The sequence below is a fragment of the Oncorhynchus masou genome, unplaced genomic scaffold (assembly GCF_036934945.1).
Source record: "Oncorhynchus masou masou isolate Uvic2021 unplaced genomic scaffold, UVic_Omas_1.1 unplaced_scaffold_1536, whole genome shotgun sequence".
Lineage (NCBI taxonomy): Eukaryota > Metazoa > Chordata > Actinopteri > Salmoniformes > Salmonidae > Oncorhynchus > Oncorhynchus masou.
Window position 1 is genome coordinate 135,431 of NW_027005399.1, and position 4,952 is coordinate 140,382.

The 4,952-nt window shown below is 48.4% G+C and overlaps 1 long non-coding RNA gene across 1 annotated transcript in view; it reads right to left on the minus strand.

The window, feature by feature from the left end:
• Positions 1–1,311, minus strand: part of LOC135531160 (uncharacterized) — a 4,703-nt gene extending 3,392 nt beyond the window's left edge. The window contains exon 1 of the long non-coding RNA XR_010453963.1: positions 1,143–1,311. This is a non-coding gene — a long non-coding RNA (uncharacterized LOC135531160). The remainder of the gene's footprint in view (positions 1–1,142) is intronic.
• Between the last annotated feature and the right edge of the window lie 3,641 nt (positions 1,312–4,952).

The window sequence follows — 4,952 nt, forward strand, 5'->3', positions numbered from 1 at the left end:
GGTCAACAGACAGGAGGGAATGTCAACAGACAGTGTCGAGGAGGGAAGGTCAACATACAGTGTCTAGGAGGGAAGTACAACAGACAGGAGGGGAGGTCAACAGACAGTGTCTAGGAGGGAAGGTCAACAGACAGGAGGGAATGTCAACAGACAGTGTCGAGGAGGGAAGGTCAACATACAGTGTCTAGGAGGGAAGTACAACAGACAGGAGGGAAGGTCAACAGACAGTGTCTATGAGGGAAGGTCAACAGACAGCGTCTAGGTGGGAAGGTCAACAGACAGCGTCTAGGGGGAAAGGTCAACAGACAGCGTCTAGGAGGGAAGGTCAACAGACAACGTCTAGGAGGGAAGGTCAACAGACAGCGTCTAGGGGGGAAGGTCAACAGACAGCACCTAGGAGGGAAGGTCAGCAGACAGGAGGGAAGGTCAACAGACAGTGGGAAGGTCAACAGACAGGAGGAAAGGTCAACAGGCAGGGGGGAAGGTCAACAGACAGGAGGGGAGGTCAACAGACAGGAGGGAATGTCAACAGACAGTGTCTAGGAGGGAAGGTAAACAGACAGGAGGGAATGTCAACAGACTGTATCTACGAGGGAAGGTCAACAGACAGTGTCTAGGAGGGAAGGTCAACAGACAGTGTCTCGGAGGGAAGGTCAACAGACAGTGTCTAGGATGGAAGGTCAACCAGCAGGAGGGAAGGCCAACAAACAGTGTCTAGGAGGGAAGGTCAACAGACAGGAGGGAAAGACAGCAGACAGGAGGGAAGGTCAACAGACAGTGTCGAGTAGGGAAGGTCAACAGACAGTGTCTAGGAGGGAAGGTCAACAGACAGTGTCGAGGAAGGAAGGTCAACAGACAGTGTCTAGGAGGGAAGGTCAACAGACAGTGTCTAGGAGGGAAGGTCAACAGACAGTGTCGAGGAGGGAAGGTCAACAGACAGTGCCTAGGAGGGAAGGTCAACAGACAGTGTCGAGGAGGGAAGGTCAACAGACAGTGACAGACAGGGATAAGTGTGAGGGGCTCATGCCTCCGACCTCTGACCTGCATTGTCAGCTCACTGCACTCTGGAATATACTTAAACTTCTGTGGTTTGTTTCAAAGTATTACATAATACAACACGACGAATCATCAGCCAATCTTACCTCAGAGAAAGTTCATCCAAATCCACAACGGCAGAATGAGGCCTGTCTCTCCGTGACCCCTGCCAGTCAGACAGAACTCAGAGGGCAACCCTGGTTCCACACAATACAAATGGCCTTAAGGTTTCTCTCAGAGCCTTGACTCACTGTGGTGTCCATTGGAAAAGTGTTATCTCAGCCAGCCTCGCTACAGGAAGCCGTGTTTATCACTTCCTCCCAGTTGTAGTTTGTTTAGTGCTTGATCATATGATCAGGTTGCCTTACAGAAATCGAGGCCCAAATGGCACACTATTCACTAAATAGCGCACTACTTCCATAGGGCTCTGGTTAAAAGTAGTGCACTAGATAAGGAATAGAGTGCCATTTGGGACAGATAAGAGAGAGAGAGAGAGAGAGAGAGAGAGAGAGAGAGAGAGAGAGAGAGGGCCCATTGTGCCTTGTGCTCATCAACAGCCCTCCTGGGACCTCAGGACCCCCTATCACCTAATTGCATATGTACTGGTGTACGAAAACAACAGCTATCTCAGGGTGACAGATCTCTCTGTTGGTTCTTCTTGAAGCTCTGGACGGAGAGCAGTGTTGTGAGGGATTTCAGAACGACAGGTTTCACTTCCCTATCCAGCTGAACTCTGGATGAGTACCAAATGGCCCCCTATTGCCCGTAGTGCACTGCTTTCAACCAGAGCCCGGGTCAAAACTAGGGCACTATATAGGGAACAGGGTGCGGTTTGGGACACACAACCTGCTGTATCACTGAGGCATGGCTGTTGGGCCGAGGTAATTTCACAACAATCACAGACGAACAAGGGGCTGATCTGACACGACTCAGAGGCTAAAGAGGAAACTCAGTGGACTGGTGTAGTCATCTGTGGGTTTTATATTCAGGTCATTGGGTTGGAGTGAGACAAGCAGAGACCGACTGTCATTTCACAAACACACATGATAAAGAAAGAAGAAAAGACTTCATGTTGCTGTTTCAGAAGGGAGATGTTATGTTGCCTCTCAGCTGACTGGGTGTCTAGTAGGAGGGAATGTAACTCTGAGTCTCCTCCACTCTCTCTCAGCTGACTGGGTGTCTAGTAGGAGGGAATGTAACTCTGAGTCTCCTCCACTCTCTCTCAGCTGACTGGGTGTCTAGTAGGAGGGAATGTAACTCTGAGTCTCCTCCACTCTCTCTCAGCTGACTGTGTGTCTAACATCAGAATGAATGGAACTCTGAGTCTCCTCCACTCTCTCTCAGCTGACTGTGTGTCTAACATCAGAATGAATGGAACTCTGAGTCTCCTCCACTCTCTCTCAGCTGACTGGGTGTCTAACATCAGAATGAATGGAACTCTGAGTCTCCTCCACTCTCTCTCAGCTGACTGTGTGTCTAACATCAGAATGAATGGAACTCTGAGTCTCCTCCACTCTCTCTCAGCTGACTGGGTGTCTGGAATGTAACTCTGAGTCTCCTCCACTCTCTCTCAGCTGACTGTGTGTCTAGTAGAATGAATGGAACTCTGAGTCTCCTCCACTCTCTCTCAGCTGACTGTGTGTCTAACATCAGAATGAATGTAACTCTGAGTCTCCTCCACTCTCTCTCAGCTGACTGTGTGTCTAGTAGGAATGAATGGAACTCTGAGTCTCCTCCACTCTCTCTCAGCTGACTGGGTGTCTAGTAGGAATGAATGTAACTCTGAGTCTCCTCCACTCTCTCTCAGCTGACTGTGTATCTAACATCAGAATGAATGGAACTCTGAGTCTCCTCCACTCTCTCTCAGCTGACTGGGTGTCTAGTAGGAATGAATGTAACTCTGAGTCTCCTCCACTCTCTCTCAGCTGACTGGGTGTCTAGTAGGAATGAATGTAACTCTGAGTCTCCTCCACTCTCTCTCAGCTGACTGTGTGTCTAGTAGGAATGAATGTAACTCTGAGTCTCCTCCACTCTCTCTCAGCTGGCTGTGTGTCTAACATCAGAATGAATGTAACTCTGAGTCTCCTCCACTCTCTCTCAGCTGACTGGGTGTCTAGTAGGAATGAATGGAACTCTGAGTCTCCTCCACTCTCTCTCAGCTGGCTGGGTGTCTAGTAGGAATGAATGTAACTCTGAGTCTCCTCCACTCTCTCTCAGCTGACTGGGTATCTAACATCAGAATGAATGTAACTCTGAGTCTCCTCCACTCTCTCTCAGCTGACTGTGTATCTAACATCAGAATGAATGTAACTCTGAGTCTCCTCCACTCTCTCTCAGCTGACTGTGTATCTAGTAGGAATGAATGTAACTCTGAGTCTCCTCCACTCTCTCTCAGCTGACTGTGTGTCTACATCAGAATGAATGTAACTCTGAGTCTCCTCCACTCTCTCTCAGCTGACTGGGTGTCTAGTAGGAATGAATGTAACTCTGAGTCTCCTCCACTCTCTCTCAGCTGGCTGTGTGTCTAACATCAGAATGAATGTAACTCTGAGTCTCCTCCACTCTCTCTCAGCTGACTGTGTGTCTAACATCAGAATGAATGGAACTCTGAGTCTCCTCCACTCTCTCTCAGCTGACTGTGTGTCTAGTAGGAATGAATGTAACTCTGAGTCTCCTCCACTCTCTCTCAGCTGACTGTGTATCTAACATCAGAATGAATGTAACTCTGAGTCTCCTCCACTCTCTCTCAGCTGACTGTGTGTCTAGTAGGAATGAATGTAACTCTGAGTCTCCTCCACTCTCTCTCAGCTGGCTGTGTGTCTAACATCAGAATGAATGTAACTCTGAGTCTCCTCCACTCTCTCTCAGCTGACTGTGTGTCTAGTAGGAATGAATGTAACTCTGAGTCTCCTCCACTCTCTCTCAGCTGACTGTGTGTCTAACATCAGAATGAATGGAACTCTGAGTCTCCTCCACTCTCTCTCAGCTGACTGTGTATCTAGTAGGAATGAGTGTAACTCTGAGTCTCCTCCACTCTCTCTCAGCTGACTGTGTATCTAGTAGGAATGAGTGTAACTCTGAGTCTCCTCCACTCTCTCTCAGCTGACTGTGTGTCTAACATCAGAATGAATGTAACTCTGAGTCTCCTCCACTCTCTCTCAGCTGACTGTGTATCTAACATCAGAATGAATGTAACTCTGAGTCTCCTCCACTCTCTCTCAGCTGACTGTGTGTCTAACATCAGAATGAATGTAACTCTGAGTCTCCTCCACTCTCTCTCAGCTGACTGTGTATCTAACATCAGAATGAATGTAACTCTGAGTCTCCTCCACTCTCTCTCAGCTGACTGTGTGTCTAGTAGGAATGAATGTAACTCTGAGTCTCCTCCACTCTCTCTCAGCTGACTGTGTATCTAGTAGGAATGAATGTAACTCTGAGTCTCCTCCACTCTCTCTCAGCTGACTGTGTGTCTAACATCAGAATGAATGTAACTCTGAGTCTCCTCCACTCTCTCAGCTGGCTGTGTATCTAACATCAGAATGAATGGAACTCTGAGTCTCCTCCCTTTACTTCATCCTTTGTTGGTCACATGGTCTGTGGTTCCTTTGGCTCTGGCCAAAGCGGCACACTATGTAGTGAGTATGATGCCGTTTGGGACTTGCCGCTCGTCTCTTCAGTCTGACTGCTCCCACCTTGACCCCTGTAAGAGAGAGAGGGAAGATATGTTCACATTCGTCTTCACGTGTCCTGCTCCCAGAACATGTCCCCACTTACCACCATCTCAGGAGAGGTCAACAGCCTCTGAAAGGGGTTTGTGTGCAGAGCAATAGACATCCAGGTCACATGGTAGACAAGGAAAGAGCCACTTAGACAAGGAAAAGAACATTACATCTCCTCTCAGAGAGATCTTAAAGGAC